The sequence below is a fragment of the Dryobates pubescens genome, chromosome 17, assembly GCF_014839835.1.
Source record: "Dryobates pubescens isolate bDryPub1 chromosome 17, bDryPub1.pri, whole genome shotgun sequence".
NCBI classification, from domain to species: Eukaryota; Metazoa; Chordata; class Aves; order Piciformes; family Picidae; genus Dryobates; species Dryobates pubescens.
The window spans coordinates 17,349,019-17,373,039 of NC_071628.1; the positions used below are offsets into that span (position 1 = coordinate 17,349,019).

General features: G+C 40.1%; 1 protein-coding gene across 3 annotated transcripts in view; it reads right to left on the reverse strand.

The window, feature by feature from the left end:
- Positions 1-24,021, reverse strand: part of APBA2 (amyloid beta precursor protein binding family A member 2) — an 80,533-nt gene extending 56,512 nt beyond the window's left edge. For 2 of the 3 annotated variants that reach the window (XM_054169167.1, XM_054169165.1), the window contains exon 1: positions 23,901-24,021. The gene's annotated coding sequence lies outside the window, so the exon portion shown is untranslated. Of the gene's footprint in view, positions 1-23,233; positions 23,345-23,900 lie in introns of those variants that run through there. The other variant, XM_054169166.1, reaches the window with a different exon arrangement.

Here is a 24,021-nt window from a genome sequence, read left to right on the forward strand (position 1 = left end):
TTGCACATATCCTTCCCTGGAATGCTCTGTATTTTTTGCAGTGGCTGAAACCTATTTGAACCACTAAAAACACGATAGTAAAGTTCATGTACATAGACAATAAAAATTGAATTAATTCTTCAATAGGTTTATGTGAAAATATACATTGGCCAGTGCAAATTTATTAATTTTTACTTGACACATGATAAGTTTTATTTCAGCTTAAATTCAGAGGATTTTTCTCTTAAAGAAAGAGCTCAAGTCTTTTAATTATTACCTTAAAGCTTTGTTCAGTTCCTGTACATAACACCAGACAGACTTCATCCAGTTACTGATATCTGGGACATGAACAGACTCCTTCCTGCTTGTGCCAGCAATTTGACATCAACTTGTTTCTTTGATTTCTGAAGAAACTGTTTGGAGAAACTCAGAACACCAGACTGGCTTAATTTATATGCTAATATATGATGATTTAATTGAAGTACTACACTCTGAGATCCCAGGTGCCAAATAGAACATAACAATTTTGGTTGTACAAAATTAAGTATTCTCTTTTTTTCCAAAATAAAAAAAAAAAAATCAGCTAAGTAAAAATGAGGATAATAGTTACCCATTTTTCAAGAGTAGTGAGGTGATTAATCAACCAGTATCTGTACAGTACTATGAAGATGAAGAGCCCACAGTCTTATCATCACCGCATGCTTTCACCCATTTTCCTAGCTGCAGCATCTAAGTGCTTAGAACTTCAGCACATACATTTAAAATCTGAAAAGTGAAATAAGGCTCCAAGAAAATGAGCTACAGATACACATCTGTTTCCTAGAAAGAGTTTATCCTTATTCCACCACTGGCATATTTTCTCAGGGGTGATAGGGACTAATTTTCTCCAAGGCATTAGTAAAATTACTGGACTTAATTTGAACTTACAGTGAATGAGTACATGGCTCATTCATTACGTGCCCAGTCGTAGTTCTTTTGTAATTTCACTGCTGATTTTTTCAGGGACATTTCTGCAGTTACCAAAAAATGTATTGCCAAAGAAGGCACACATAGGAACAAAGGAAACAAAGTAATCTTGCAATATTCTGACACTGACTGTGTCTACTAGATCACATGACGGTAACGATAACCTGTACTTAACCTACCGTTAGGGAAGCCAATTTTATATATAACTGCACAGAGATCCTGATCGATCTCTTAATTCCTCTGATTACTATGCTTGGGTATTTGGAGAATACACCTAGTAGAAAATTACACTACCTTATTAAACTACTATTTCCCAAAACAAAAATCATTTAGGCTGTTCCTGGAGACAGTCAAGAATGCCCTGTGTTTATAAAAACATGCCTTTTATATTCTCTTAACTAGGAAGATTCCTAAAAATGCCAACAGCATACAAACATTTAAGGAGTATGTATTTTTCCATGTTATCTTTTTGTACTTGAACATTTCTGACTTTATAATCACAAAACTTTAATTTCAAAGTGACACAGATGGAGTATTGTTTGCTTCAAACTCTTTAGGGAGCACGTGTAGCTAGGTAGTGACACTGGAGTTTACAGCCTGCTTTATTCTCACCTTTGTATTTTTATTACAGAACTATGGACTCCACTTCCCTATAGTCAGCATAGCCTTGTCTACCTGACACCTTATGATTCATTCTTCCTTGGGCCATTTGTACAGTCTCTTTTTCATCAGTTTTGTAACAGAGTTGCTGAAAAAATATGCATACAAAATTATAGATAAAAGGACACGTAAAGGCAATATATAATTGAACTTAAATGAAATTCTAAGATAAATTAATTATCTAGTTACTATTGTCCAAAAAGCAATTCTTTCGTAAATGATGTTGGAAGTGTGGGTTTGAAGTTTTCTCCGAGAGAAAGGGATGAATGTGAAATAACACAGAGGGACCTTAGAAATAAATAAACCTTTCTATTCACTATGCAAGTATCAATAAGTAAATCATTATGTGGAAGAACAGATATTTAACTGTAAAATCTCAAATACATGTAATTCTCTTCTATCAGTTCTAAGTAGCTCTGAATACACCATCAGTTGTTTTGTAGCCTATTAGGATTATAATGTTTTTCCAAATCCCTTCCAAAATGTTCCTGTTTGCCTCTAATCCATATTACTGTAGTCACTGCAGATTTTAAACGGCTAAGCAACAATAATTCAGCTTCATCAGTTCTACTTCAAACTGTAATGACAAAAGCTATCTATTCTTATTTTTATTTTCTTTTTTTACTATTCTGCTCCAACTGCTGCAGTCCAAAAACTGAAGCAGCAGCCTAGGGAACAAGCATTTCATTGGTCTGCACAAAAGGACTACAGTACCTTATTAAAAATACATGTTAGTGCTTTGGTATCTCGAAAGCCCAAGCCTGCAAAACCTTAATTGTATGAATAGTGTCACCTCTCCTATACAAGCAGCAAAACCACAGGCTCTAGAATTCCCCAAAGACACAAGGATTTGCTACCTGACTAGGGCCTAAACTCTCAAATGCATTTTTTTCTGTTCTTGAATTGTTAGTTCCTAACTTGAGATACTTTCTTTGCATCCAGAAACACAACTACAGCAAGGAGTTGGAAGAAAATCATTGCATGTCATTAGTTCCAGACAATAAATCACTGGCAAAAACCTGCTACATTCTACCCCAAACTACTCCCATTTATACTTTATGCAGCAGAAAAACAGGTATTGATGGCCCATCATTGTTGTGCAGGTCTTCAAATACATACCTGATTTGATTATACTGCCTGGCAAATGAGAATGTTCTTTCCAATTCTCAGCCAGCCTGACTAAAACTAAACTCTTGCAGAAATGCAGCCTCTAGCCAGCATATCTTATTTGATCAGGCCAAGCTTGATCTAATATAGAGATTTTTATTATTATTCTGTACCTTTTTTTCATTTAAGTTCCAGTGACCTTAAGCCTTTTCCTCAACATTTTTTGCCACTGAAATCCTGACAAAGTGATGAGGAAGTAGCTGCATGAACCCAATAGTCAACTTTTAGCATTACTGCTATTTTGTCCATCTTTACAGGGCACCAAGGTCTGGGTGAAGTAAAGGAAGCAGGCTTGGAGCAAGTGATAAAGTGAGAAAAAAAATCATCATACCCATAAAGAAGCATGTCAAGAACAAGCAAACCAGACATCTCTGTCTCTTTAGAATATATTTGCAACAGATGAAGGAAGGAATGAGTATTTTGTGTGGAATCAGAAAGCAAGGATAACTAATGAGAAAAATAAAGATGAATACACTATTGAAAAACAGCAGTACAAAGTGCCAATGTCCAAACCAGATTAAAAAAATGCATTCCAACACAGAAGCACAGACTGCAGGCACCTAGCAGTCTCTTTTCGTGGTGCCCAGCAACAGGACAAGGAACAATGGGTACAAGCTAGAACACAGCAGGTTCCACCTCAAGACAAGGAGATGCTTCTTTACAGTGAGGGTGACAGAGCATTGGAACAAGCTGCCCGGAGAGGTTGTGAAGTCTCCTTCTCTGGAGACTTTCTAAACCCACATGGACGTGTTCCTGTGCAGCCTGTCCTAGGTGATCGTGCTTTGGCAGGGGGACTGGACTCCAGTGATCTCTGGAAGACCTTTCCAACTAACATTCTGTGATTCTGTGAGTCTGTGACACTGGCTTTACCTCAGCCTGAAGCTAACAGGCAGCCCTCATCAGCACTGTCTTTAACACAACTGTACATCTTTGCCACAGACATCAAGGATGGCATATTTCACATCAGGCTATATATGGCCCTGTGACACTGCAGAATAATTCATTAGGGACACTTCCTTTTTGATTGTTTATAAATGAAACCTAAAAGAAGTATTAATGTAGAACAAGCATGGTTTTGCAAACAACTGTAGATATACCTGGGGCAGTGATGTTTGAAGCCCAAGAAGAAGCCCAAGTGCATCTCTTTTCCGTGCACACACACAGATAGAGGAGATTCATTTTTTGTTCATGTCCGTATGTGCTTGAATGCCATCTCCTTGTGTTTATCTAGAGTTCATTTGAGAATTACCTATCAGGTGATTATTGCAATTGTTCCCAAGTGGCAAATTATTATTAGGATGATCATTGGACACAATTGCTCCCAACAATCATGCACAGCAACCATGGTATTATTTCAGATTTACTTTCTGGCTGCAGTTCCTTGCCCCTCATTCTTTTCATTGCAATTGAAGAATATATTATACGTTTGCTTTGTTTTAAGTCAGAGAGAGTTGGAAACAGTGTAATAAGATATGACAGATTGTAGCAAAAGTCAACCCTTGAGAATACTTTTATTTGCCCATGCCAAACGTGAAATGCCATAAACTTAAATCCTCTATGCCAGTCATAAAATTTTAATTAGCTAGACTAAAAATACTGGTACTATTCACCACTGCTCATTTGTTTCTTAAACTTCTAGATTTAACACTACTAAAATAGACTGCAGATTGCAAAAGGCTGTCACCAGTGTATTAATACCCTGCTTTAGAATACACGTGAGCATTCTGTTCAGCTTGATTACAATTAATCAGTAATCTAGTCTCCTGTTTCTCACTGCCAAATGATAAATTAACTACTAGCTACATTCATGGATGGAATATTAATTTATTCAATGCCCCAGGGTTACTTGTGTGTGTAGTACAAGATGCCTCATGAACAGATCTCATTCAAAGCTTTTGTAGAACTATGAAACAAAACAGACTAAATTGTCAGGATCAGTTGCAACTGTATAAAACTGGAGATACCTTGATCAGCAATTTTAGTAAGCACCACTACGATATATGAGAAATTAAAAGTCAGACATCACATGGATGAATGAATTCCTCTTTTAAATGCACAAAATCAAATACTTTTCCATGCAAGGACTTAATATTTTCTGAGGATTTGTGAAAAATGCTTTGACTTTTTCAAGGTCAAATTATGTTCTCCAAGTATAGCACTGTGTATGTGTTGTATAATGGGGAAATTTTCCAGTTGTAGAAGTGATTCTTTTTTCCCCTTAGCTGCTCTGCAGTACCTATGGAAGCTTCCCAGTACACGTGTGAGGACGGCAGATGGATCCAGAGGTTCTGCCGCTGGCCTTGCTTGTTTTTCATTCCTTATATGCTGCAGGCTTCATCCTGAAGCATCTTTCAGCTTTCTAGTACAGGAAAATGACCTTTGCACAGGTGCAGAAATTATATACAACAATTTGCTTCTTCCTTAGTCTTCTGGTTTCCCTGCATTTTTCTAGTCTTTGATAAGGCAGAGAAAGTATCATTCTTAATACAGAAGGAAGGATCAGTAGCACTGAAAACAGAATAGAACTTGAAAGGGAAAATTCTGTCCTCTGTCACTTTTTCATAGTCCAAAGAAAAGTGAATGCAGCATGAGCTCTTGGTAGGACCACAGTGAGGGACTGCAGTCTCTACAAAATGCTAGACTGCATTTTGATGGCTCACAGTATCCCAAGCCCAGAATGATCCAGTCAAGGCATCTGGTCATTTGACTACAAATTGCTTGAGTTTTGAGGCTATCAGCAACCCAGAATGGCTCTCACAGCACAAGAAATACAGCATAAGAAAATGCTTGCCAAGAATAGGATGAAAGCCACTCAGAAAGAAACAGGGCTATTTTCAAACATAGTATTATTAATTTTTATGAAGCTTTCTCTCATGGGAATTTCTTTAGTTCCTCTCCTTCTGAAAGCAATCATTGCAGCATACATAAAATAATTTCAAGCTTTAATTACAAAAGAATAGGCACTGCACTTTGAAAGCAGCATAAGGATTTAGCTAACTTGGACATTTCCAGCAAGACTCATATTTTGATTTCACCTTCTGTTCTTGCATTTTAATGTCTCAAGCATCCTGCTTTATAAGAAGGTTATCACTTATTGCATGGCATGCCTCGCAGAGCTCCCGGACCTGACAGTTCTGCCTGTGGTACAATCTGATAGGAAACAGATGAACCAGTGTGAACCCTAGCAATGAATGAGGGCAAGGGAAAGCAGCTCTGAGCACTGACTGCTAGACCTACGCAACTGAAGAATATTGCTTAGAAGGGAAGTGGCAGAAGCTCATCAGCTGACAGTTTACATCTAGACTACTACAGAAAATAAAGTACTTCTTTATCAAAGCATATTGTATGGAGCTGACCCTACAGCAATATGAATTGCTTGTCTGCACAGCGTGTAAGACCCTGTAAACTACTGCCACCCGTTCACAAGCAGTTATCTTAGGTATCACGAGGCTCTGATGTAAGAATATATCACATCTTTGTTTGCAACCTTTGCCAAGGCTCGAGGGTCTCATCAGGCACACAGAAGTTTGAATTCTTCATTCCAGATGCAAAGTTTTGGAAGGAAGAACCACTGGATATACGTGTGTGTGAGCTTCAGATCATGTCCTTTTGGAAGGCTAATCACTCAAATTATCACATAGAGGACACAAGAAAACAGCATTCCTCACCAAACATATCTAAAAGTAAGGGAGGGCTCCCAAGGTGACTCCTCAGCAAACCAAAAGGTTATTATCTGCTCTGTTTACATTTTTAAAAGACAAGCAACTTGGACCTGTCATACATAAAGCACATAGAATATTAGTTGAATAAACACTGTTTGCTTGAGATAAAATTCATTGTATTAGTAATTGCAGGATGCTTCAAACATTCAGTTATCTGAAAACCTGAATGTCTGAAGACAAGGACTTATAAATTGTAAATGAAAGAACTAGTCCCTAGTGGTATCAGGCAAATGAACAGCGTGTTGGTAGATATTAAATCCTAAAGCACAAATAATCTCCTTAAACCTACATCTGTGAAACCTGACAATGAACTTAAAAAATACCTACCCACTATGCTCAACAGAAAAAAAATTAAACAAAAAAAATGGGTGAAAAACAGGATAGCCAAAATGCTCTTCACTGTTCCGTTGTTAGATACAAAGGACCTTTGCGGCATTTACTTGGTTTAGTTGTAAACAAAAATGGCTCACCGTCCTAGCATTTGCAATGGAAGTCTCAGCACATTATTTAATGATGTTAAAAACCACCCAATCAGCTATGGATGGATCATCCACATTAACCAGTATGTTGTGAGGACAGAATCACACAGACTAACAGAACATTAGGGATTGGAACCACATCCACAGCTCTACCATCATCTGTCCACCTGGTTATGTCCTCATAAAAGGCTATCAGGTCAGTCAAACATGACTTCCCCCTGGTAAAACCACGCTGACTGCTCCTAATAACCCTCTTATCCTTAATGTCAGACAGACTGGAAGAGCAGAAGAAAAGATAACCTGTGTCCCAAGTGAAGAGCAAGAATACATCTATGTATGTGTTCATAGTCACATAGATCCAGGTGTGTAACTACATATATATGCAAAGGAGTTAACCCCCTTACTCAAATATTTCACCAATGACTGCCTGTAATTTACAGATGTGAGTGCCCCCTATCTAAAAGCTTTGAGCAAATAAAGAACTGCTCTATGCAGTTTTCTACCCCTGAAGTTGCAATACCAAAGATGGTGATCTTTTATTTTAGAGGACGGAGGTATGTTTTGCCTTTTTTCCCCTCACTTATTGTCTTTATTGCATAAGGAGAAGATTTTGATGTTTTTTTATTTTCTAATGATATAGAAAGAATGAAGAAAATTAATCTTTCAGTGAATAAGACACTTTTAAGTCCCTGCTAACTTCCAGAACACACCACTGTTTCTCTTTGAAAGCAATGAAGCTGAGTGGAAGGGCATAATGACAACTGGTAGTATTTTATGGATTCTGAGTTATCTTTGGTAAGGAGCTAGAGTTTAGCTCCCAGTACTAGTTTTAAGAAGTCTTTTTGAGGTTTTGAAGAGGCGACTCAACGCTCAAGTGCTTTGCAAATAGTAGTAGCTGATATAAAAGACTATTCTGCTGTTTGGAAAACAATTCAGTACCCTAATGAATAGTTGAAAATGGAGGATATGAAATAACATCAAGGGTGAAGAACCTTTTTTAACAGAATTTTTCACCCTTTGGGATCTTGTGGAACAATGCCTTCAAACTAAATACATACAATGCACGTGGATAAAGTACTATATGCAATTAGCCTCTAGTTATAGGATACTTTGAAAATTGTTACTTAGGCTATCTCAGCTGCTATTCTAGTTCACAGCAGTTTTTCAGTAAAGGGGAAGTGATGCTTTTCAAGAAATCCACAAGCAAAGTTCAAGTGAAACCCCTGACTGAACAGACTTCTGTGCTGAAACTGTAGACATTGACTCTGTTTTTTAAAAGGCTACACTTAAAGCCAAATCTTATCCCATCAGATTCCAATGGCTTATAAAGGAGAAGGATGGCATGTGGATCTCATCCAGTTAGAGAAGTTGTGGAAAATGGAAGAACTAGGTTTCCCCAAACAAAGCAGGGCAACAAGGCACTGGTTTACTCCTGATGATGAGTGGTTCTGGTAAGAAGGTGGAACTGAATCTTTAGTGAAGTCTCTGACCATCTTTGGAAAAAGGTATCTTGATTTTATGATTTCTTTAGCAATACAATGTTTATGATCAAAGGAAAAATCAAACAAATCTGTTGCTGGGAGATGAAGCCTCAATAGATGAATCACTTCTGAGCATAGTTCTTCTATCACCTGCCTGCTGAAAGTCTGAGGAAGTCATTTTCCTTTAGACCTTCATGATGATAACTGAATGTTTATTTCACTTCAACCAGGTCATTATAGAGTGAGCAACTATTTCAAACATTGGAGACTCTAGATCCTACTCTCTACAGGTGTGTAATAAAGTCCTTAAAAAATAAAAGTAAACAAACATTAGAGCAGAAATTGCAGATCAGATTGGCATGGGGCTTTGGCAATTCATACTATGCTCTTTCTGCATTATTAGACTACACCTTTTGAATAGTGTCTGACTGTATGTCATTCCTCCAGGCTCAACAAATACTTCAGGAAAGTACAGTAGACAATAGCTTCATTTTTCTCTTCCATCTTGTGCTCTGCAAGCAATGAGAACATTAAGAGTTCTGTAAGTGATCTATCAAAATCCTATTTTGAGACTTTTAAGGTTTGGGTTGATTTTTCTTATTCCTTTGTCTTCACACACATGTAGATAGACTTTCCCTGCCAGCAACTGACTGAAAAATGCAGCACAGAACAGGAAGAAGGCAAAAATTCACTGTTCTGCAATATTAAAAAAATTATTAAAACAGTATCAGCCATTCTCATCAGTAAGCATGCCCTGTGGTTGAATAAGATGCAGCATCAGCAGGGTTAATTAGACCTACAGTTGGCCTAAACACAGGTTTGTTTTGGATTACAGCTGGCTTCACTGCAGCATGTAAAATAATGGTATCCCATGGAAAAAAAGTAACAGAGCTGTCAGATAAAAGGCATTCATCCTGCAGTTCAAGGTTGCTGTATCCCAGTACAAGGGAAGGTTATAGCTGGGGAGCAGTATGGAAGACACGTACTTGAAGCATCATGATCCATATCTGTCTGTTACCTTACTGGTGTCATATTTTCTATCAAAGGACTAGGGGAATATTAGTGAAGCTAACAGAAAGATATAAAAGACAGAAAAGATTTTCCTCTGCATTTTATTTCACTTGTCATAGGATAATTCTGTTTTGCTTAATGTACTTAAATAAACAATCCATTTCCTAGAGTCTCAGTAAATGTAGCTATGCCCTTGGGTAACACTTTCCCGTTTTTCCTTTCAAAATGAAATAGTTGACAGAAGACTGAAATATCTTGCTTGAAACATCATATTGGTACACTGTGGGTCAGTCTATTTTGCATCTATGTATGAATTTTCTGGGTCAGTTTGTCTACATCTCCCATTTCTAAACATGGCTGAATGTAAGGCATGAATGCAAATGGCAATATGAGTCTTATACTTAATACTTAATCATAAATAGATTGGTTTCTCTTGTACTGTCCTGAGCATCAGCTGGTGTATAAATTTTGGTATCATGTTTACAATAACTAATTTTTTTGTCTACAGTTGCAAATATAAGGCACAAAGTATTCTGTCTGGCAGAATAGGAACCTTAAAGAATACTACAAACTACCTAATTGTTGTGCTCCCTGGGGAAGTCAAATGTAGACAAATTCCTTTAACAATTTTTTAGCAAATCACTGCTGTTCTAGCATTAAGTCAACTAGGTTTCATCTTTCTAAGCTTAATAATTACTATGGTCTGGACAACTACACCATGGCAGCCTCTTACTGCTAACTAGAATTTCCTACATTAAAAAGAGACATAGAGCTGTAGCCCTGCTGGGGCTGGTCGGACATTCTGGCGATGCAGAGTACAGCATTAGGATGCAGAGTACTGCAGGGAAGTTTGCAGCTTGTAACAAGATTGATGTATTTAAGTACCGTTGAGGTGTGCCCAGTTCAACTCAAAGGTTAGCTTCCAGGCACTCAAACTACAAAGATAAACCACAGTCCTTCAATAAAGGAATTTGCCCACAGCTGTAAAACAACAACAGCCTACCACTGGGCAGACCTTTCCTGGGTTTTATCAATGGATTTGGCAGGCACTTGGAAGGTTTCCCTGAAAGATACAACTTTGTACCATAATATGAAGCCTAGCACTGTAAGGCTATAATCAGCTTCTGTGCTTTTGATACCTCTCTATCAGATTCAAGCCATGAAGAGCCACATAATACATTCTTTTCATTTAATTCTTCATCTCATATTGCTACAGTAACAGCTGTCAGCTTAGGACAAATAAATCCTAAATGATGTTTGTTGTGGAAAAGTCCATTAACCAAGATTTCATTATTTTTAGTATTCTGAGGACATTCCTGCCACAAAGACCTTAAAAATCTGAAAGTCTACAGGTGATAGATGAATGAAGTGGCCTGTAGGGAGTCTGTTTAAAAAACAAACCCAAACACACTCAAACCTCACACATTGGCACAGTATTGGCCAAGAACAACAACAATGGAAATAGTGTAATAACTGCAAAGCCATCCTTTTATGGTCTTCATGGTAGAGAACTTTGTTTCCCCATGTGCTATTCATATTTATATAGGCAAATTATTTAATACAGTTAGAAAAGTAATTATTTTACCTTCATAATTTAAGACAGCATGAAGGTGAAAAGCAAAATTCAACTAAATAGCAAAACCAAATTACAATATCCCAGTCAAGTGCATTGAAGCCATTTTAACTGATAATTATAGACATATTACTCAGTTTTCAGTAAATGTTTGATCTTTGTGTTGTTGCTTGTATCTAGTGCTTCACATCCTATTTCTACCATAAGGGAAGATTATATTGGCTCTGTACCACATTTTTACACTCTTGCAATATTCTTTTCCTCTTTCAGATAAATATAAAAAGATACCAAACCACCAAGTCTGCTTAGGCAGGTCAGTTTTTTCAGCAGTGCCAGTCTACTGCTGCTTTGTAAGTGCCTACCACAAAGGGGGTCAACACACTTCGTTAGCTCATAGGCTTCCTTACAATAAAGATTGTTTTTGGGTTTTTTTCAAGGACCTCCATTTATTCAGGATGCTACTATCTTGTTTAGTTTAGTTTCACATCTATGGAAAACTTTAAACTTAAAAAAAAAAAATTACTGTTTGATTTCCCCCATTACTTGTCTCTGCAGTCCTCTGCATACATCCTGTGATAAGGAGCCTGGCATGCAGCTCAGCAAGGGAAACCATTCCTGCAGAGCCTCACAGAACTCACAGCATGGTCTAGGAGAGAAGGAAGAAGCACTACTACCAATCCAGCCTGAGGAGATGACAGTCATTGTGTCGATGGGACCAGCATGTTACAAGCTGTTAACCAGTCAGCTAGGGTCAACGTCAGTTGTCATCCCCAGTTAGTCACAAGTTCATCTAATGATGCAAGATCTTAAAGGCAATATGAGCCTCATCCTGCCAAAGATTCATTGTGCCAGGGCATGGAAAGGGTGGTCAACTTCAGAGCAGCAGTACACAGCTTTCATGTTTCCCAACCTTGTGATGGTATTTACCAGTATTATAGTAGGTTACTACATTACCTTAACTCCTACACTAATTTAATTAGGTTTATCATTACACAAGTGAAAATATTTTAATACCACAGACTATTTGTTGATTAAACAGTTGGTTCAGAAAACTCTGGATGGCATTTGGCTTGCTTATATTTATCAAGAATGGTTATAAAAATGTTAAATATGATCAGAAAGAAAAACGGTAACAAGTGCTGGTTAATATTAAGGAACTCATTTCCACTAAAACTGCTACAGCACTGCCCAGCAAATAATTCCAAAATTACTTAAAGGTATCATATTGTCCACAGAATGTACATATTCAGAGTTTCCCCATCCCTGGAGCCTGTGTGAGTAGAAATTCAAAGCTGCAATTCTCACAACCCAACAGCTGGAGCCTTAACTAAATCACTAAATATCATAAGGCTCCCAACATTAGAAAGTGTTACCAATTCTAAGTTAAATAAATGTTAGCTGAACAGTAAGACAGAGATTTTACTACATTGCTATTTAAAACTTCCAAAACAAATACAAACATAAAAAATCCCACCACATTACAAAGGACTAGTAGCATTGTAATAAATACCACCTGCCCTCCAATGCAGAGTTTTCCCTCATTTCAGTCTTCAGGAAGCAAAGAATGGATTACCAAGGTTGTTTACTATGTTTTGTACAAGGTAATTTCTCATGAAGCAAATTGTTGTTGTGCCAAAATGTGTGCCAAGATGTTTGTACGACAGAATGCAGATAGCTAACGTTTCCTATTCTCCTAAATGCTACTATATGAAGCAAGAACCATGTTAAGGTGGTAGAGTGCATAAACACTTAGGGAACATTTAGAATAACAATTCTATGATGCTATGAACTATTCTGGAGGGCTATTATTCCTGGTTCAGTCACACAGCAGGGTGAATGATTCTGGAAAGTCATTTCAGTGACTCCTTAAACAGCCATCAAATTTATTTCCTCTGCTTTAACAACTTCTGGCAAGATGTTCAAACCCTAAATCTTACCTAGCAGGGTAGTATTAAAAAATTACAGTACCAAATGTACACATCTTATGCTGAAAAGAAGCTGACATGAGGTTATTCATCCCTAGAGCAAATACAATCTTAACAGCACATTTTTTCCTTCAAATCAGTATTTCTAATTAGATCATCTGCCAGTTGCCATGTCCAGTTATGATGTGCATGAGTTGAGCAATAAATGGAGGACAAATATCAGATGAAACACATGCTGTAGAGATAATTTACTATCACTGCAGATAGGTGTAGAACATATGTGCTAAAAGGTGGTCTCTTTCAAAGTCCTGAAAGCAGCAAGTATCACAACAGACATCTTTTGTGTCTAAGTATTTTACTTGGGGAAGAACAAAGGAAGATTTCCACCTGCCATTGAAAACACAAAGAAAAATCCTTTATTATTATTTAAAAAACCACAACAACCAACCAAACAAAAAACACCAAAAAGCACACACACAAAAAGAAACAACACAAGGGACTTAAAAGGCACACTCTTGATACCATGCCAACATGTTCATGGCCAATCTTCCATCAAGAAAGCATTTATTAGGAATGAAGAATTCTGCCATCAACAACCTTCATAATGGTGAAATCAGAAATGCAATACAAATCACTACTTACTAGGAAGTATTTCCCTCCACCGCTCATTTTATGCCTCTGATGCAGCACTGAGCATGGAATTTCTAGTCATCAACAGAACTCCCTTTCTTTCTATCATCCAATATGCAGCAGCTCTTATCTCCTGGGCCACAATATGTCAAATACTTCTACATAATTAAAGCCACACTGATTGACTGGCTAAGAATATCACAGGGATAAGTTTAGTTTTAAAGCTGTCTTATCTCTAATCAAGAGCTGTCTTCCAGTAACACAAGATTCTGTTCTTAAAGGACTTTTATATATATATATATATATATATATATATATATATATATATATACACACACACACACATATATATTTAAAAACCACACTCCTTTCTCCTCCACAACCTACTATTAACAAGAAAACATCATTGTACTCTGATTTCCCTTTGCAGAGCTAAATCAGAAACCACGAAGGATGGTAACAAGCATTTAATAAGGTAGGTAAAATGTATATTTTCATTAAGTATTGAAACTATAATTTATATGTCTCCCTTGATAAAAACTTTTATTCCCCTACAAAACAAAATCTTCACACATTTCATTGATTGGTCCATCTCTGCTTCCCATGCTGAGGCATGGCCAGCAGGTCAAGGAAAAGTGATTCTTCCCACTCTACTCCACTCTACTCCACTCTCATGAGACTCTGCCTGGAGTCCCCAGCATAAGGTCATGGACCTGCTTGAATGAGTCCAGAGAAGGGCCACAAAGATAAACAGAGGGCTGGTAAACCGCTCCCATGAAGACAGGCTGTGAGCTTTGGGGTTGTTCAGCCTGGAGAAGAGAAGGCTCTGGGGAGACCTGGCTGCAGCCTTACCGTACATAAAGGGCATGTACAGGAGAGGTGAAGAGAGACTCTTTTATCAGGGAATGTTGTGATAGAACAAGAGGTAACAGTTTCAAATGGAAATAGGGCAGTTAAAAAATACATTAATAAATTGGTGACAAGGCTTATGTCTTATTTTATATTTTAATGTACTGTTAGCAGTTCATTCTTTTTAAATGCAAATCTATTAAGGGTAAATTTAAATATCAAGGCAAGCAGTTCTTTGGTAGCATGGCAACAACATGCTATGCTGCATAGTAAGAATCTGGAACAGAAGCAAGTCTTTGCTTCTTTCCCATACTGGATCAGTTTATAAGAGTAGAAATATTTGTGTTCTTTGTGTAACTGTCTTTATGACCACATTAGTAGTTGTACTGGTCTTTGGAACTCAAGACAGCGTAGCAACCCTGTGAAACCTGGTAGCAATCAGGATAGCTACAGACTAGAAGAAAACATAAAAGAAAAAAAAAAAAAAGAAAAAAAGGGGGGAAAAAAGAAAGGGGGGAAAAAAAAGATATGCTTAGTAACAATATTTAACACAAGATTTCATTCCCAGGAGAGAGATTTGGCATGGATGCGGGGGGTATAGCAGCTCTGGAACAACCTTGCTTCTGAACAAGACAAGCAATCCTATCTCCATGCACTCTCTCCCTGATGTGCTGAAAAGGCATCTCTCCTGGCTTCTGGAGTATCAGCTTTGAGGCCTGTTTTAATATGAGACGAAACCATGTGAGTGCACTTGCCTTTGCAATGAAATGATATTTTTGTGGTACCTGGTATAACTGATTCTAGAAAGTAGTATCAAATGCTTGGTGTCATTTTACTTGGGGGGGAGGAGGGGGGCAGCAATTAAATCCTATGTCATTCCACAACAGAACCTGGCCTGTGCAATGCTCATTCCCTTCAGCTGCTTCAGTAAACAAACACTGAGGAATATATTACAATTTTGCTGGGGCAGGAAAAGGCAATGTTAACTAGCTCTTCTGAGACTTGCTAGAAAGAAAGGCTAACCAGTACATTTCAGCAGTCTTCTAATTTTGAAGGGAATACTGGGTTACAGTCAAGTCCACCCAAGTACCTTTGTTTCTGACTAGTGCATGAAGGTAGTAAACATGTGGAGGGCTATGTGACCATCTTATTTTGTTATTCCTTCTCCCAAATAACAACCAGCTATTTCACTGAACCTGAACACAATAACAAACACAGCTACTCCTTCTGGAAGGTTCTTATAATACTCTTTAGATAGGTGCTGTCCTTGTGGAACTTGGGCTTCTCATTTGATGTTACAGCTTGTACAGAGTGGAAAACATGCTTGTCAAAATGTTTTTGGAATAATTGAGCATCAAAAAAGATGGACATAGAGCCTGAATTTTTTTGTTCTTTTGTAGTAGTTTATCCATGTTTAATGCAGACAACACATTGATGACTTAATAGTCTTGCATTTCATACAATTTGAGGTAAGAATCACTTTTACTTTGGAACTGCAGCTAATGTTTCATCCAGGCTCCCTGCTTCTGCCTACACAATCACTCTTTTAGAATGTCACTTCCTCTTCCTCCTCGGGAAATTTTCATATACAGACATAGCATTATCACCAACAATACCAATGTTGTCTTGGTTCCCATCCTCCTTTTTTCCTTCCTTCATCCCATGTGCTCTTGCTTTCCAACATGCTAATATTCATTCCCTAATCAGTTTAGAACTCCTAAAGTTCTACTTACAGGTCTTTAGGTCTATTCCCTACACAGAAGATGAACTTCCTGCAAGTTTTATTACCACAACCACTTCGAAAGTGCCTGACCTGTCATGAATGCTTTGTAACAACAGTTGGTTCCACCTGACTTTGATGTACTTTCTTTTTGATAGTATGAAGTCCCTCAGTAAGTTTGCACATGACACCAAGCTGGGTGGCTATGCAAATCTGCTAGAAGGCAAGGAAGCTTTACAGCAGGATCTGGACAGTTTAGACCAATGGCCAAGGCCAAGTGCCAAGTCCTTCACCTGGGTCACAACAACCCCATGGTAAGTTACAGACTTGGGGATGTGTGGCTGGAAAGCTGCAACCTGGAGAGGGACCAAGAAAGCCAATGGCATCCTGACTTGTACTAAAACCACTGTGGCCAGCAGGAACAGGGAGGTGATCATTCCCTTGTACTCAGCACTGGTGAGGCCACACCTTGAATAACTCTGCTCAGTTCTGGGCCTCTCAGTATAGGAGCGACATTGAGGTGCTGGAACATATCCAGAGAAGGGCAAGGAGACTTGTGAAGGGCCTGGAGTACATGGCCTAGGAGGAGCATCTGAGGAAGCTGGAGTTGTTTAGTCTGGAGGAGGCTGAGGGGAGATGTCATCATTCTCCACAACTACCTGAAGAGAGGTTGGAGCAAGGAGGGGGCCAGCCTCTTCTTGGTGTCAAGCAACAGGACTAGAGGAAATGGTTTCAAGCTGTGCCAGGGAAGGTTTAGGCCAGATATTAGGAAATACTTCTTCACAGAGAGGGTTACCAAACATTGGGAACCATGGGAATGGTCTGCCCAGGGCAGTGGTGGAGTCACCATCCCTGGAGGAGTTTAAGAGGTGTGTAGACCTGGTGACCTGGTACTTAGAGACATGGTTTAGTGCTGACCCTTCAGTACAAGGTTCAATGCTGGACTGGACCATCTTTGAAGTCTCTTCCACCCAGATATATTTTGTGATTCTGTGAAATGCTGTAATCATAGAATCAACAATGTTGGAAAATACCTCAGAGATCATCAAGTGTCCAACCTATTACCTAATACCTAACAACTCATGACTAACTAAACCATGGTTTCAAGTGCCATGTCCAATCCTTTTTTGAACACCTCCAGGGACCTCCCTGGGCAGCACATTCCAATAGTCAATTACTCTTTCTGTGAAGAACTCTCCTCACCTTGAGCCTAAACTTCCCCTGGTGCAGCTTGAGACTGTGTCCTCTTGTTCTGTTGCTGATTGCCTGGGAGAAGAGACCAAACCCCACCTGTCTACAACCTCCTTTCGGGGAGTTGTAGAGAGCAATAAGGTCTCCTCTGAGCCTCCTCTTCTCCAGGCTAAACAACCTCAACTCCCTCAGCCTCTCCTCATAGGGCCTGTGCTCGAGATCTCTCACCAGCCTCATTGCCCTTCTCTGGACACATTCAAGTATTTAAATGTCCTTCTTAAATTGAGGAGCCCAGAACTGGACATAATCTTCCCTGTAACTGAGGATTTCTGGGTGCTATAGGGTCCCTTTGCATGAGACCAATGGTCTTTTGCATGACAGAGTGCCTAAGGAGCCCCTTCCAGAGTTTTTAAGAGACTACCTAATTCTCCCAAAGATAAGCACTGTATGTTAATGGATAATTGAGGTGACATTGTCACTGCTGTTTGTTGCTAGTCTGTAGTGTAACTAAGCTTTACATCAACTCTTAGAACCCCAAGATATGGAAGGTTTTCTACTTTTTTTCCCATGCTTCCTTACTGAGGAGATGATCCAGAGAAGCAGACCACAGAGTGATCCCAAGAGATCATTTTGAAGCCATTCCTAAAACCTCAACTGAATGAAGGTCTTCTGTGGACTCAGACTCTTAACACAGTGAGATGGAACGATTAAAGTCTATACATAATAACATGAATTCTCCATCACTGTTTATCTTCTAAACTGAATTTTCTGTTCAATTTTTACTGGAATTACTATCTCACTAAATCCCCTGGAGAACTCTGCAGTGTCGTGCTAGGATAATCACTTGACTGTCACTCACAACAAATCCAAAGAAATGGAAAGCTGAGATGATTCTTTTGCAGTCATTGCAAGAAAAATACCTTTCTGGAGAAAATGGAAACGAACCCCAAAAACCTTACGCTCCTACATTAGACAACATCAGCTAGCATTCTGGACTACAGTAGTCAAGCATCTAGCTCCCACTGGAACAGCATCACCACTCATGTTTAGTATTACAAAACTATTATATTGGGTTGTGAGCCGGTTGGTCAGTTGGTTGCTTTTTTAAGAGGACGTTGACCACTTGTGACAGTAAGAAGTAACTTGCCTGCTACAACCACATTACAAAATCTTAGCTGACCACTGTACTCAGGTGAAAGAATTTCACTAAGTTTTTCAAGGATCATATCCTGTGAACCTTTTACACACAAAGGTAGTTGTGGCCGTGTGACAAAATTAAAACTTGCAAGTTCAAGCCTCTGTCTTGAAGAAAGCTTTTAGGAATAAAACCAGCCAGTTTCACCCTTTGAAAATGACCAGGCCTAGGCTACAATTGACTTGGGGGGGCAACTTCTGCAAAGGTTCTATTCCACATGTGCTTCTTGCAGGAAGTTAAAGGAAAAACAGAGATCTGGAAACAATGCTAGCTGGTGACATGTTCACAAATATTCTTAACATCAATGTACAAAACAAAGTTCAAAAAAATACTTCAGTAACATAATAGAATGGAAATATTCAATCTGCCTTTCAAGTAATAAATCCATAACAAGTTATTACTCCTACGTGGCTGGATCTTCATTACTAAGTCTGTAACTAGAAGGCTTATTTTCTGAAGGAAATTTCATCTTAGTAGCTCAAAACAGACAATGATCCTAAGATACTCTCCATGCAGCTTCCACCAGCAGTCCACGTGGGTACCAACAGATGTCTGCATTGCAGAAATACTGCTATCTGGATTTCAGCATCTAGACTCCAAGCTTCAAACAAGTTATAAATGATACAGTTCTTCATTTCAAGACCTGTTCTACACCTTTTTGTCAACTTTCTTTTTCTATTCATTTACTTCTATTCCAAAAGAAAATTATTCCTTCACACATGAGTACACTTCAGAGTATGCATCTCCCAGTAGTATTTCATGCAACCTTAATCATCTGAGAACAAGGATACTTGTTTCTTGCCATCTCTACCTACAGAGCTTCTAGTTCTCCCTCTTCTGCTTTGGTGGAAGTACTTATTAATTCCAGAGCTTTCCATACTGGTCTCTGCTCCAATTTACTCCTCTTGAAGTGCAAGTCATCACCTTCCTCTACTGCAGTAGGTGAATGAAGACAGTAAGTAATGTAACAAAAAAGGAAAGGAGTATCATGTACTCAAATGACAATGCATTCAACTACAAGCAGCAGAAACAAATGGTTCATTCTATGTGTTTTTATAAATTGTTCAATACCTTCATTCTAGAAAACATTTGCCAAGATGAGACTTAAGTTCAGACAAAACAGAACTGTAACAAAAGCCCTCTTTTCATGGATGCTATGATAAAGCCTAAGTGGTGCATGTTCAGCTCCCACAGGCAGCACAAGCCCAAAGCACTGAGCACTTCAAGAAACACATGGTGCACACAGTGCTTTCTTGAACTGCTTTTCACACAGCTTTCAAGGGAAAATGGGTCTTTGGGAAAAAAAAAATCTTACATTTAATGCTCTCTCCAGTATCCAAAGTACTTTAAAAAGCATTTGACTCAGCAATTGCATGTTTTGTGGAGTGAATTCTGGTTCTGCTTTCAGCTCTTCCTTTCAGCCTGTGAAATGCACATGACTGACTGCATCAGTGCTTTGTTTCTTCCAGGTATAAGAACTACCATTATGTCTCTTGCACTAACGCTGCAAGGCTCTAATTGCCTCACAGGAGCATCACAAGATACTATGTAGAAAGGTTCTTGCTTCAAGAAGTATGTTCTTCCTTTTGTTTCTACCTACATTCAAATTAAACTATTTCAAGCAAGTATGTCTTCCTTGGGAAGCATATAGTAAGGTATTTGTTTGCACTAACAGTAATGTACTATTACACAGGTAATGGAAGACGACATATCAGTACTGATATTGTACTCCAGCTCTTCTGAGATGCACAGATTAGCCCTAGAATGAAAGCTCTAGTTCTTTCTAAAACAATTTGAACTTGGGGAAACATATCTGCTTCTTGTATCACATATGGATAGGCACAAACATGTAACTGTCAACAGGATCATGGAACAATTCACGCTGGAAACAATGTCAGAGGTTTCTTGTCCAAAATACTGTTCAAATCAGGGTCATCAGTGAGACCTTATCATGTTGCTCAGAGCATTATCTAGTCTGGTCTTAAAAACCTCAAAGGATGGAGATCACACAACCTCTTTGGCCTACCTGATCCCATGTATCATTGTCCTTGTGGATCAAAAGCTTTTATGTCCAGTCCAAAGCTCTCCTTTCAACATATACCTATTGTCTCATTATCTGCCACATACTATTATGATGAGTCTGTCTCTGCTTCCCAGAATACCTCCTCACAAACACTTAACACTGCTGTTAGGTCCCCCCAAATCCTCCTCTTCTGAAAGCTAAGTAAGCCTCACTTCCTCACTCTTTCCTCACAGAGCCTGGCCTCCACCTCCAACTGCTTTGGTGGCCTCTGAGGATTTCCAGTTCCTTGTACCAGAGGGGACCAGTATTACAGATGTGAACTACTGCACAATAAGCAGAGGGGGACAATTACTTCCCTTGATCTGCTGTCTGCATTCTTATTCATATAGACCAGAGTGCCCCTGGCTATCTTTGTCACCACAGTATATGGTTGGTTCACCTGCAGCTTACTGTTCACCAGGTTGTTTAGCCTGGAAAAGAGGAGGCTCAGGGGAGACCTTATTGCCGTCTACAACTACCTGAAGGGAGGCTGTAGCTTGGGGGGAGGGGTGGGGGGGGGGGGTTGTTGGTCTCTTCTCCCAGACAACCTGTGACAGAATGAGAGGACACAGTCTCAAGCTGTGCCAGGGGAGGTTTAGGCTGGATGTTAGGAAGAAATTGTTCACAGAATGGGCTGCCCAGGGAGGTGGTGGAGTCACCAACACTGCAAGTGTTTAAAAAGAGACTGGATGAGGCACTCAGTGCCATGGCTTAGTTGACTAGATGGTGTTGTGTGGTAAGTTGGACTCAATCTCAAAGGTCTTTTCCAACCTGGTTAACTCTGTATTCTGACCTCTGAGCCTTCTTAGTAGGTCTGCTCCCTAGCCTCTATTGTTGCAATGACTTAAAAGTATGAAAGCAGTGTCTTGTTTATTTAAATGTGGATCACAAGGGAAATGGATGTAAGAAGTTTACAAAAGCACCTAAAATCTGATGTGTTCAAAGACTGCAAGAAAGACTTAGTTCTAAACAAAACCTGGATCTTCTGTACTTCTCCCTGTGAGCTGGTAACCTAGAACAGATCACTTCTCACTAGATTTCTCTACCTTCAGCACAGGAATATAACCTAGAAGAGGTTTAAAACATCGTATTTCCACAAATTACTTCTTAGCAAACATTCTTAAGAGAACAGCTGGAAGGATGGAAAGATGGAAAGATTATGCCTCTTGAAGTGGTTTCTCATTTTCAAAGCCTTAAGCAAAGGTCACTTTTTAAAGACCTAGCTCTTGTTTAAATTCATGCCCAGTCTCCAACTTGATCTAGCATTAACCAAGTAACCACACCAAAAAATGCTTTTCGAGATTCTTCCTTAGAATCGTAAGATTTTGACCAAATACTCTGAGCAGCTATGGCCTTTTCAAGAACACTTTTCCTTTACAATCAGAGGATCAGAGTGCAATAATGCAACTGCCGCTTAGTGGCAACACTGCATTTTTAAAAATAGCTTTAGATGTTTCCAAGCATAGATAAGTAGTAAACTATGAGAGAATTTAGATTCAGGAAGCCTGGCAATCAAGGTCTACAAGGGCACGACTACCGCCTGAAATCCTATGAGCCCAAAGTGGAGTAAAGATAGTGGCTTCCCCTTTAGCAGTTTAGTACTCATACAATAACATATGGAAAGCAAAGCTCCTTCACCCCTGTCTGTCCCATACAAAGGAGAATCTAGACGATACAGTGACAAATTGCAATCTTATGCTTTAACATATACTTCAAGCCAATGCTTTTCACCATACAGAAAACCAGCACATACTGTATTTTTACTAAGTGGCAATAAAGAATTACAGTAAAATTCCTCCTTTCTAAAATAACTTTACATGGAAATATTATTGTTTACACCCAAAACCAGCAGTTGTTTCTGGTTTTCAGTTCTGCTGGTTAAGTAATGAGAGATTCTTGGGTAACAGTCACAACACATTAAATACCTTTTCTGCAAATGCATTTCCCAGTCTCTCCTGGAAGATTAGGGGTTGGCCTTGACCAAGTAACACAGCTGAAACACAAGTAGTGGTTTTTTTACCCAAACTAGTTAGAGTAATTTAAGACTTTTCTTAAGCATCACTGCAATGCACATGTAAGTCTGTACCATGAACACTGTGTGACCGTGTCTTAATTTCAGTTTCTTTTTTTTTGCATGGCCTCACTAGCATGCAACAACCATCAAAACGACAGTAAGGCTGCAAAGTATGTAAATCTGAAAGCACAGACTGCTAGTTGAAGCACAGTCTGTCTTTGCTTTTCCAACATGCAGCTCCAAACGCAGCAGCATTCCCTTCCTCTCCCCCACCCCCATCCCTTTTGTTATGGCAATACAAAACCCCTCCACATATTCAAAAAACTCTTAAAACAGAGATGCTACAACGTCTCATGGTATTTATCTCAACAAAAATCAAGTATTCTTAATTGAACGGCTTTTCCCCTCCAGTCCTCTTGATGAAGGGGAACGGGAAAAGACCAGAGGCATGAAATCAGGAACAAATACAAACTCAGCGGTGCTGCATTACAAGAGGTCTCCTCTCCCATTTATTCTGACTTATATTAAGGCAAACTGACTCTCAAGCCTCCCGCCCTTCCTCAAAACACAGACATTATGCATAGGTTGCCCTGTCGGTTCCCGCATTACCAAGAGCAGACGTTACGGCTCGGCTGAGGTGAGGCGGTCGGGATGGCGGGGCTGAGCCGGAGCGCCCGCAGCCGTCCTGAGAGGCAGTGAGCCGGCAGCGCGAGGCACCCGCTGTCCTCACTGGGAGGCGATGCCAGCTCCCCAGTACCGGCTCCCCACCGACAGCCGGGCTGCGGAAGGTGATGCCAGATGCCCTACGCCAGCTCCCCAACGGCTGACAGGAGGCGGTGACGGCGCGGCTCCGCCGCCGCCGCCTCCCCGCCACAGCGGGCAGAAGAGCCGCTCCGCGGCAGGGGGGATATGTGGGTGTGCGGCAGACCCCTGTGCAGAAGACCCCGCGGCCATGCCGTCGACCGTGACCACAGCGGCGGCGACGCCATGCATCAGGAGCACCCCCCGGCACCCCAGCGCCCCGTACCCATGCGAGTAGCTCGGTTGCCAGGGGATGGGGATGAGACGGGGGCGGCTGCTCGCGGGGCGGGCAGGCCCAAGTCCCGATTTCGAGGAGAGCAACGTTCAGAGTCGCTCGGGGCGGAGGTGGCTGCGGCACCCCCTCAGCGCCCGCCCGGCTTCTCGGGCTCCCCGCTCCCCAGAGGGGACCCGCGGGAATGCTGCTGCCCCACCCCCGGCAGTCGCCGGTCCCCCGCCCTGCGTCCCCGCTCCTTACCCCTGCTGGCAGCGGCGGGGCCGGTCCCCACCCCGCGGCGCGGCGGGGACACGGGGGTAGCTGCAGCCGCTCTTTTGTGTGCCTGCCTCAGCACCACACACCGAGACGGCTAGCGGGCCCG